Here is a 12,564-nt window from a genome sequence, read left to right on the forward strand (position 1 = left end):
CTCCCAGATGGCAGGAGGGCGAACAGACTGTGGCTGGGGTGGGTAGGGTCTTTGACGATGGTCCGTGACCTCCGTAGACAGCGTTTACGTGGGCGAGGTACCGGACAGTGAGTGGTACGCTTGTGGAGTTAACTCCTTCAACAGAAGAAAGGAGGAATCTGAACGCCAAATAATAGACTGTTGCTTCCCAGTGACACTTCAGCAGGATTGTTGTGCTGATTCAAACTCTCCCAGCTTCACCATGTCATCATGGACCGACAATGAGGTACAAATCCGCCATGACCCAATTGAATTGTGGAACAGCCGCGAGGGGCTGAGAACCTACTCCTGCTCCTATTTTCCTAACCAATCCCTCCTTATGAGTTGCCATGGCTTTGTTTGTCTCACAGGATCAGTTAACTGAAACAATGAATGGTCGCTCACTGCACAGAGTGACTGCCCCCTTAAATGGTCCAAATCATGTTTGTTGCTGTAGAGACCCAAGATTCTATCAACAAATGGTTGATGATAGGCCTCTCCTCCTCACTTGATCCATCCACATGATTGGCCATCTCTCACTCCCATCCCCAGGCTTCTTCCCTCGGCCTTTTTACTGACCGTCCCCTCTTGAATAGTGAAATATTTCCCATCAGCCTCCACTCCTGACTGACGGAGCATTTAGTCGCCCCCTCCCAGAGCGGTACCTCAGTCTTTGCTGGGCTGGGACTTCCTCGCACACAGAGTGTTGTTGGCCACCAAGAGACAGGCTGGACTCAGTCATTCAGTGAGATCAGTCAACGTGCCAAGAGTTAAAAGTCTCTTTGGTTTGAAGGCTAGTACCAGTTTGGCCAGGGAAGCAGACTGCCGTGAGCTTTCAATACGTGAACTTCCAAAAGTGCTTCGAGTTGATAAAGGCAGCGCATTGCTCAAGGTTTTTATATGTGTATGATTGGAGGAAATTTACCTAAGCTTTGTTAAATTATGCTGTCTGTTCAAATATGTGTGGATGAGGGTAACGCAGTGGATGTGGTATACATGGATTTCAGTAAGGCCTTCGATAAAGTCCCGCACAGGAGACTGGTCAAGAAGGTAAGAGCCCATGGAATCCAGGGTGCCTTGGCACATTGCCTTCTGCCACTAAGCCAGTTTTGTATCCAGAGGGTGATGGTCGAAGGTTGTTTTTGTGACTGGAAGCCTGTGGCCAGTGGGGTACCACAGGGATCGGTGCTGGGTCCCTTGCTGTTTGTGGTCTACATTAATGACTTGGATATGAATGTAAAAGGTATGATCAGTAAGTTCGCGGATGATACAAAAATTGGTAGGGTGGTAAATAGCGAGGAGGGTAGTCTCAGTCTGCAGGACGATATAGATGGGTTGGTCAGATGGGCGGAACAGTGGCAAATGGAATTTAACCCGGAAAAGTGCGAGGTGATGCACTTTGGGGGGACTAACAAGGCAAGGGAATACACAATGAATGGTAAGACCCTAGGCAAGACGGAGGGTCAGAGGGATCTGGGTGTGCAAGTACACAGATCCCTGAAGGCGGCGGAACAGGTGGATAAGGTGTTAAAAAAGGCCTGTGGGATACTTGCCTTCATTAGCCGAGGCATAGAATATAAGAGCAAGGAGGTTATGATGGAGCTGTATAAAACACTGGTTAGGCCACAGCTGGAATACTGTGTGCAGTTCTGGTCGCCACACTACAGGAAGGATGTGATAGCTTTGGAGAGGGTGCAGAGGAGATTCACCAGGATGTTACCAGGGCTGGAGCGCTTCAGCTATGAAGAGAGACTGGGCAGATTGGGTTTGTTTTCCTTGGAGCAGAGGAGGCTGAGGGGGGACATGATTGAGGTGTACGAAATTATGAGGGGCATAGATAGGATGGACACTAAGGAGCTTTTTCCCTTAGTAGAAGGGTCAATAACTAGGGGGCATAGATTCAAGGTAAAGGGCGGGAGGTTTAGAGGGGCTTTGAGAAAGAACTTCTTCACCCAGAGGGTGGTTGGAATCTGGAACTCACTGCCTGAAAGGGTTGTGGAGGCTGGAACCCTCACAACATTCAAGAAGCATTTGGATGAGCACTTGAAATGCCATAGCATACAAGGCTACGGACCAAATGCTGGACTATGGGATTAGATTAGACAGGGCGTGATGGCCGGCGCGGACACGAAGGGCCTCTATCCGTGCTGTATAACTCTATGACTCTATGAACTTTAGATTCACTTATTTACTGTTCCGAAACCCATGAGTTCTTGTCCAATCATCTCTTTGCAGAGAGAGAGGAACCACGGACAGCATGGAAGGAAGTGCACCCTCTTATCTACACTGGGGTCTTCACACACACCCTGCTGTGATAAATAGCCTGCCTGGCATCGCTCTGTGTCTCTCACTAGTGTGTTTAAAAGCTTCTGTATTATATCATTCTGCATAATGTCAATTAGCTATTTCTGTTGAATAATCTATACATGCTTCCCCTTACACACTCCATGTTCGAATGGCCCCGTGTGTGAAATGAGCCGACTGACTCCACCTTCAATCTTGTATTTACTGAGTCCTAATGACCTGATTGACAAACTGTTAGCAACAAGCACGTATTATTGAAATTCTCAGATTCATTCATAATTAACCTAATTTCTTACTGTAAATGTTAAATCGAGATATAAAGGCTCAGATTTACCATTGAATATTTCTCAGCATGTGTCAGTGTTTCGTCGTGCTCAACCTATCCCATACTGACCCATTCACCCCATCTATTCCCATTCCCCTCGTCCTATCCCATTCTCCACATCCTGTCCCATTCTCCCCATCCTATCCCATTCTCCCCATCCTGTCTCATTCTCCACATCCTATCCCATTCTCCCCATCCTGCCCCATTCTCCTCACCCTGTCCCTAGACCCCATCCTGTCCCATTCTCCCCATCCTATCCCATTCGCCCCATTCTGTCCCATTCTCCCCATCCTATCCCATTCTCCCCATCCTGTCTCATTCTCCCCATCCTATCCCATTCTCCCCATCCTGTCCCATTCTCCACATCCTATCCCATTCTCCCCATCCTATCCCATTCTCCTCACCCTGTCCCTAGCCCCCATCCTGTCCCATTCTCCCCATCCTGCTCCATTCACCCCATCCTATCCCATTCTCCCCATCCTGTCCCATTCTCCCCATCCTATCCCATTCTCCCCATCCTGTCCCATTCTCCACATCCTATCCCATTCTCCCCATCCTATCCCATTCTCCTCACCCTGTCCCTAGCCCCCATCCTGTCCCACTCTCCCCATCCTGTCCCATTCTCCCCATCCTATTCCATTCTCCCCATCCTGTCCCATTCTCCACATCCTATCCCATTCTCCCCATCCTATCCCATTCTCCCCATCCTATCCCATTCTCCTCACCCTGTCCCTAGACCCCATCCTGCTCCATTCTCCCCATCCTGTCCCATTCTCCCCATCCTATCCCATTCTCCCCATCCTGTCCCATTCTCCACATCCTGCCCCATTCTCCCCATCCTATCCCATTCTCCTCACCCTGTCCCTAGCCCCCATCCTGCTCCATTCTCCCCATCCTGTCCCATTCTCCCCATCCTATCCCATTCTCCCCATCCTGTCCCATTCTCCACATCCTGCCCCATTCTCCTCACCCTGTCCCATTCTCCCCATCCTGTCCCATTCTCCACATCCTGTCCCATTCTCCCCATCCTGCCCCATTCTCCTCACCCTGTCCCTAGCCCCCATCCTGTCCCATTCTCCCCATCCTATCCCATTCTCCACATCCTGTCCCATTCTCCCCATCCTGTCCCATTCTCCCCATCCTGTCTCATTCTCCCCATCCTATCCCATTCTCCCCATCCTGTCCCATTCTCCCCATCCTATCCCATTCTCCCCATCCTGCCCCATTCTCCACATCCTGCCCCATTCTCCCCATCCTATCCCATTCTCCCCATCCTATCCCATTCTCCCCATCCTGCACCATTCTCCTCACCCTGTCCCTAGCCCCCATCCTGTCCCATTCTCCCCATCCTGCTCCATTCACACCGCCCTGTCCCATTAACCCCATCATGCCACAACCTGCTCCGCTCTGCCGACGCTGTCGATTCTGTCACATCCTGTACCAGGTGATGCACAAATATCAACACCTTAAACTGATCCCCATTTGCAAACATTAGTTACTGCTTCACAGATGGAGTATTACTCCTTCAACCACGCTGCCCTGTTACTAATCGAGTTCTCAATTCATTGCGGCATTTTGTTATCTATCCTATTAAAGTGTAACCTTGCTCCTGATTTTTACCATCTTTCTCTTTCCTCTGCAGCGAATTTACTGACGATCGTCGTTCTCTTCAGAGGCAACTGTGGTCTTTCTAAAGGTGTCACTCTCTACCTATTGGCCATGACCACAGCGGATCTGCTGGTTATCGTTTCTAATGTAATGGTCAGTTATATTCTGTGTTACTATTTCCCATTTTCATTCCTGCACTACACAGCCGTGCGTTCCTTGAACGAGGTTATCAACTATGTGTCCATTGACTGCTCTGTCTGGTTCACGGTCGCTTTCACTTTTGATCGATTTGTGGCCATTTGTTGGCAGAAGCTGAAACCTAATTATTGCACTGAGAAAGCGGCGGCGGTGGTTATATGCACCTTGTGCGTTGTGTTCTGTTTGAAAAACCTCACCTTGTACTTTGCCTTTCAGCCAGTCTCTATAACTGATGACACAGAGTGGGGAGCTGGCATCAAACCCAGCTACCACGAGCAACCTGGCTGGCTGGCGTTTGACTGGCTCGACACAATCCTCTGCCCACTGCTGCCGTATTTTCTGATTTGATTCTTCAATGCTCTGACCATAAGGCATGTTTTGCTGGCCAATGCAATCCGTCGGGCCCTTCGGGGGCAGTGCTCGAGTGGTAATGACAGTGATCTAGAGACCCAGAGCCGAAGAAAATCCATCATTTTACTCTTCACCATTTCTGGCAGCTTCATCGTGTTGTGGATGCCTTATGTTACGTTTTTCCTGGTTTCCCGGATCATATTGAAGCATTACAACCCTAGAGATTACAACGACCCTTTCTTTATCGCTGAACACACCGGTGAAATGTTTCAACTGCTTAGCTCCTGTACAAACACATGTATTTATGCGCTGGCTCAGACTAAATTCAGAAAAGAGTTGCTTAAGGTGGTAAAATATCCATTTACTCTAATTGCTAAGTTGATCAAATAAGAAAGGACACTTTCTGCTGTCAGTGTTGAAATGGACTTCCAGGGTGTCGCGTCACTCCTGCACTCATCTCTCACTTGGAGCCAGATGGATGATGAGGCACCACCCTCTGTGAGTGCCACTGGTTTATAGAGTCAATGCGGCACTGAAGGAGGCCATTCGGCCCTTCGAGTCCATGTCGGCTCTCTGTAAAGACACCCAGTCAGTCCCATTCCCCCGCTCTATCCCCGTAGCCCTGTAAGATTATTCCCCTCGGGTGCCTTTCCAATCTCCCTTTGACAATAGTGATTGTCTCCGCTTCCACCACTTCTGTGGGCAGCGAGTTCCAGGTCCTCACCACTCGCTGGGTAAATATGTTTTTCCTCACTATCTCATGCACAGAATCTGAAATCTATGTATCCTAGCCCTTAAACCATCAACTAGTGGGTACAGCCTTTCCACGTCTAGCCTATCCAAACCTGGCATAATCTTGTAAACCTCAATCTAATCAACCCACAACGTCCTTTGCTATAAAGAAAGGAACTCCAGCTGCTCCAACCTGTCCTTGTAGCTCAGATCACCCATCCCCGGAACCAATCTCGTAAATCTGCTCTGCCCCCTCTCAATGGCCTTCACATCCTTCCTAAATTGTGGTGACCAGAACTGGATGTTGTGGACTAACCAGAGCTTTATAAAAGGTTCAGCATAACTTCGCTACTTGTGAAATCAATTCCTCTGTTTATGAAGCCCAAGATCCCATGTGCTTTGTTAACTACTCTCTCAATATGTCCTGCCACCATCAGGGACCTAGGCACATGTCCCTCTGTCCCTGCACACTCTTTGAAACTGACCATTAAGTGTATCTTGCCTCTCCCGATTCCTTCTGCGAAAATGCATCAGCTCACACTTCTCTGTATTAACTTCCATCTGCTACACGTCTTCCCATTCTGCTAGCCTTTCTATGTCCTGTTGCAGTCGATCGGTATCATCAACACTGTTTCTCCAATATCGCAATTTTCCAAATGAAATGTTTATACTAAAATAAATAACTCATTGTTATTTAGTTAGTACCTTTTTCCCAGCTCAGGACATCCCCAATGGGATTTGAAGCCAAGTTCGGGGTCACAGGCGGCACGAGCCGAGCGTGGGGATGGAGCCGAAGACATCAGAAACTATCAGTCGCGGTCACTGAGACGTGCACAAGTACTGTGGCATTACCCACTGCAGGACAAAGGGCTATTGTAATGATCAATAACATGTCATTCTATAGTGGACACTAGGTGGAGCCATAGAGCTGTATATAGCTGTATGTATAAGACTACACTACCCAGCTGTATGTATATTAAGACTACATTACCCATGAGGCACTAGGCTACCCACAAGGCAGCAGTCAAGATGGATGCCTCTACAGATACTGTACCTAGTCCACATGTGCTCAATAAAAGTGTCTAGCAAAAGCTAGCTGTGTTCATAATAAGAATGTGTACTTATTAATGAGCATAAGGGCTATATTTGTGTGAAGTCAGGTCGGCCATGTTTGTCTGACTTACTGTGTGTCGACCACGATTGTGTGCTGTGTGATGCGGCGGCCATGATTTCCTGAAATTTTCGACCGTTTTCGATTGACATCAGGTCGGCTATGTTTGTATGCCTTGCATTGGGTCACCCATGATTGTGTGATGTACGATGTATCGGCCATGTTTGTGTGACGTGTGGTCAAAATACTACGAAGCAGTACATAATATTTACAGCAGACTAACTGAATGTGCGACCCATATGGTCTGTGCTGGAGTTTATGCTCTACACAAGCCTCCTCCCACCCCTCTTTAACACACAATTGAGATCCAACATGCAGAATTCTGTAAAAGTATCCTCCGGACTCAAAGGAAAACAGTAAACAATGCATGCAGGGCAGAACTAGGTCATTATCCATTAATAATCACGATCCAAAAAAGAGCCACCAAATTTTGGAAACACCTAGAAATGAGCAACCCCCAATGCTATCACTACGACGCCCTGAAATGCCAAGAGATGACCATAAAGAAGAATACCCTCAGTCAACTAGTCCTGGGACTCAGTGAAGTAACTACTAACACTACTAACAATAACCAGCCCCAGGACAGTGATAGAGTAACACAAAGTATTTGACCCAACACAATCGTCGCTAAGCAAAAGGAAAAATATCTGACATATTGGGCAGAAACAACAAAAACCCAAAGCAAACTCAATTGCTACTTGGCCCTAAACAGACAATACAACATAGCTGATTACCTGACCATGGTAAAGGACAGCAAACTGAGAAAAATCCTGACAATGTACAGACTTAGTGAACATAGCCCGGCGATCGAAAAAGGTAGACACAGGCAGACCCGGCTACCAAGAGAGGACAGGATATGCTCTCACTGCAGTCAGGGAATGGTGGAGACAGAGATGCACTTCCTCACAGCTTGTAGAAAATATCAGGGCATAAGGGAGAATTTCTACCCAAAATTTACAAAAATATGCCCGGAGTTCAGACATTTGAATGACGACCAAAAACTCCCATACCTACAAGGGGAAGAGAGAGATTGCATAACACTAGCGGCACACTATGTTACAGCTTGCCATAAACAGAGGGACAACCACTAAAGGTAAGAGTATATATAAATTATATGAAAGTATATTTATACACTCATATGTTTATACACTGTACGGATAGATCTGTATTTTTGTGAACAAACATGAATGTTTTCCGATGCTTTGGCAACATAAGATGTAACTTGTCATGCCAATAAAGCGATTTGAATTGAATTGAATTGAATACATCCTTCCATTCATTCTTACTCATGTGCTTATCTAGTATAAACTTAAATGCATCTTTGCTATTCGCCCCAACTGATCCCTGTGTTATTCACTTCCACAATCTAGCCACTCTCTGGGTTAAGAAGTCGCTCCTGAATTCCATTTGGTATTAATAAGGGACTATTTTATATTTCTGGCCCTACAGTTGCTCCCTATCAAACACTTTCATTATCGTAAAGAGCTCGATGAGTTCACCCCTCGGTGTACTCTTTGCTACAACCTGATGAGCTTTTCTTGATAGTTATAAACTCTCACTTCTGGTATCATACTAATAAATCGACATTGCACCATTCGGCCCCTCGAGCCTGCTCCGCCATTCAATGAGATCGTGGCTGATCATCCAAATTCAGTACCCTGTCCCTGCCTTCTCCCCATGTCCCTTGATCCCTTTAGCCTCAAGAAATATATCCAACTCTTTCTTGAATATACTTAATGAACTGGCCTCCACCGCCCTCTGTGGCAGAGAATTCCACAGGTTCACCACTCTCTGGGTGAAGAAATTCCTCCTCATTTCAGTCCTAAATGGCTTACCCCTTATCCTTAGACTATGACTCCTGGTTCTGGACTCCCCGGCCATCATAAGCATCCTTCCTGCATCTAGTCGATCCAGGCCTGACAGAATTTTATAGGTTTCGATGAGAGCCACTCTCAATCTTCTAAACTCCAGTGAGTATAAGCCCAATCGACACAATCTCACCTCATACGTCATTCCTGCCATCCCAGGTATCAGCCTGGTGAATCTTCGCTGCACTCCCTCCATGGCAAGAACGTTCTTCCTCAGGTAAGGTGACCAAAGCTGCACACAATACTCAAGGTGCTGTCTCACCGAGGCCCTGCACAACTGTAGCAAGACATCCTTGTTCCTGTACTCGAACCCTCTTGCTACGAAGGCCAACATACCATTTGCCTTCTTAAACGCCTGCTGCACCTGCATGCTTACCTTCAGCAACTGGTGCACAAGAACACCCAGGTCTCTTTGCACTTCCCCTTCTCCCTATCTATTGCCATTCAAATAATAATCTGCCTTCCTGTTTTTGCCACCAATTTGGATAACCTCACATTTATCCACGTTATAGTGCATTGGCCATGTTTCTGCCCAATCAGTCCAAATGGTAGTGGATACAGGACCCTTTAATGATTTCTCCTAAATCCACTGAAACCCGTCGGAAATCAAATCAAATCAACTTTCATCGTCATCGTTAGCGCACGAGTGCAGTACAACGAAATGCAGGCTCGCGGCTCCCGAGAGTGGACATTTAGATTAAGACATTTCAACGTTCGACATTCACTTGGCTTGCAATACATTAACGTCAACATAACCGTGATAAAGCGCATCGGCAGATGTGCAGGCTTTAGAGTTTATTTGTGGAGTTCATTAGGACGACAGCCCCGGGAAAGAAGCCGTTCCTAAATCTGGTCGTACGGGTGCGAATGCATCCGTAGCGTCTCCCAGACGGCAGGAGGGCGAACAGACCGTGGCTGGGGTGGGCAGCGTAGTGTCCGTGTGTAGATAAAGACACTGAAGACAGGAGTTGGTTCATAGGTATTTACTAAGCAAGTCTGGGGGGTGGGGGGGTTTCTAAAGGATATACACAATACACAGGCTTATATAGCCAAGTGGCAATTACCGGCATTACGCACACTTGGGGCTCTTAAAGGCACATACACCACAATTCCTCCCCTTCTAGCTAACTAGTACATCATATTTTAAGTAATTATTAATTACATGTTATATGCAAAATAATATACATTGCTGTATTAATTAATTATAAGTTAGTCTCTCAGGAGGCTTCCTGACTCGGTCCGGATAACGCCTCGGGGGTGTAGTAGTTACTGTTGGTGTAATAGGTTCTTCTGGCGTAGTAGGTTCTTCTGGCAAGGCTGAGTCGGCTTGACGGCCAGTGTCGGGTTCATCGGGCTCCAGTATCACCGGATCGGAGGTATATATGGGTATCTCTACTTCATCGTTAGATGTATAGAGTGGTGGTGTAGGTTGTCCCTTTTCGGATGACTTGATGATTTGGTCAGCATGGCGCCTTATTATGCTGTCTCCGATGTCCACGGTATACATCAGTGGTCCTAATCGTGTGCAGATAGTTCCAGGCTGCCATTTCTCAGTACGGTAGTCCCGGGCCAAAACCGGTTGGCCTATCTGGAAGGCCCTAGTTGGCCTTTCATTCATGCCCTGAAACTGCCGGTTCTCCACGTCCCTTCGGATGTTGGGCTTGACCAAATCCAGCTGGCATCTTAGGTTTCTATTGTAGAACATCATGGCGGGAGTTTGGTTAGTAACCATATGCGTTGCATTCCTATATGCAAATAAGAAGTTATCCACCTTGTGCTGAAGTTTTATGTCTTCATTACCCATGGCCTTGATGGCCTTCTTGAAGGTCTGGACAAACCTTTCAGCCAATCCATTGGTGGCGGGATGGTATGGGGCGGAGGTGTAGTGCTTTACCCCATTGTTCTTTAAGAACTTTCTGAATTCTTCGGACACAAATTGCGGTCCATTATCAGAACATATCTGCTCCGGCAGCCCATTCCTGGCAAATATGGTCCTTAATACTGTGATGGTTTTTTCCGTGGTGGTGGAGGACATCTTTATTACCTCCGGCCACTTGGAGTGTGCATCAACTGCGATTAAGAACATCGAGTCCATAAATGGACCAGCAAAGTCGATGTGCACCCTTTGCCAGGGAGATGAGGGCCACTCCCATGGATGTAGAGGGGCCTGTGGCGGAGCATTTTGGACCTTCTGGCATCCTAGGCAGCTCTTGGTCATGTCTTCGATGCCTCCATCGATACCTGGCCACCATACAAACGCCCTAGCTAGGTTCTTCATTTTCACTCCACCCAGATGCCCCTCGTGAAGCTCCTTTAGTACTTTATCCTGGAGTTTGGGTGGAATCACCACTCTGGATCCACACATCAAGATTCCTCGGCACACTGACAGCTGTTCTCTTCTTTGCGAGAATGCTGGCAACAGTGGTTCGCCATGTGCTGGCCATCCCTTCACTGTTAAATCGTAGACCCGTGAGAGAGTAGGGTCATTTCTTGTCTCCCTTTCAATGGCAGAATTTGTCACCGGTAGACATTCCACTATGGTAGAGTGGAATATCTCTACTGGGTCTACTGTAGGTGCCTCTTCTATCATTGGCAACGGTAGGCGTGATAAACCGTCAGCATTCCCATGTTGTTTTGACCCTTTGTATTCAATGTTGTATTGGTGTGCCCCTAGAAAAAGTGACCACCTCTGTAGTCTTTGTGCCGTCATAATGGGGACACCGTTTTTAGGGTTGAATATGGAGATGAGGGGTTGATGGTCAGTCAGCAAGGTAAATTTTTGTCCGTGTAGGTAATGGTTGAATTTCTTCACTCCCCATACCAGGCTGAGTGCTTCCCTGTCTACCTGGGCATAGTTACGCTCAGCTGAGTTCAATGAGCGTGACGCAAAAGCTATCGGTCGTTCCGAGCCATCAGGGAATCTATGGGACAATACCGCTCCTATGCCGTAAGGGGATGCATCGCACGCCAGTCTGATTGGTAGTGATGGGTTGTAATGAGCCAAAATTTTCTCGGATGTGATTAAGTCTTTACATTTATGGAAGGCACGTTTACAGTCTTCGTTCCATTTCCAAATCACTCCTATCTGTAGAAGATCATTAAGAGGGTGTAGAATAGTTGATAAGTTAGGTAAAAATTTATGATAGTAATTTATTAATCCCAGGGATGACCTTAATTGTGAAACATTTTCAGGTGCTGGGGCTTTTATAACTGCTTCAATTTTTTCAGGTGACTTATGCAACCCTTCCTTATTAATTATGTGGCCACAATATGATATCTGATTTTGGAAAAATTCGCACTTGGGGCGATTTGCTCGTAGGCCCCGTTCTTTCAGCCTAGTGAGCACCTGCTCCAAATTGGCAAGGTGCTCGTTGTCGTTTTCTCCTGTTATAAGGATGTCGTCTAGGTAGCATTGAGTCCATGGAATCCCTTGCAGGTCTTGCTCCATAGCTCTTTGCCAGATAGCTGGAGCTGATGCTATTCCAAAAACCAGTCGATTGTTCTGGCACAGGCCTTTGTGTGTGTTTATTGAGAGATACTTTTTAGAGGTCTCCTCAACCTCCATCTGTAGATATGCCTGTGCCAAGTCAATTTTGGTGAAACGTTTCCCTCCGGATAGTGAGGCGAAAATATCTTCTATCCTCGGAAGAGGATACTGTACCGTGTGAAGGACCGGGTTTACAGTCACCTTAAAGTCCCCACAGATGCAAATTTTTTTCTGTTCCTCTGAGTTATTTTTCAATGTTTTTTTCATGACTGGAACGATGGGTGTTGCCCATTCGCTCCAATCTATTTTGGATAATACGCCTGCCTTTTCCAAATTCTTCAGCTCTGCCTCAACTGCCGGACGTATTGCGTATGGCACCGGTCTCGCCTTAAAAAATTTTGGAATTGCTGTATCTTCCACTTTTATTGAGGCGGTGATGCCTTTCAAGGTTCCTAGTTTCTCTTGAAACACTTCTTTGGCGTTGGCCAAGATGTCTTTTAAT

This window comes from Somniosus microcephalus, unplaced genomic scaffold, assembly GCF_052327205.1.
Source record: "Somniosus microcephalus isolate GS21.2 unplaced genomic scaffold, FLI_Smic_1.0 unresolved_chr6, whole genome shotgun sequence".
Taxonomy (NCBI): domain Eukaryota; kingdom Metazoa; phylum Chordata; class Chondrichthyes; order Squaliformes; family Somniosidae; genus Somniosus; species Somniosus microcephalus.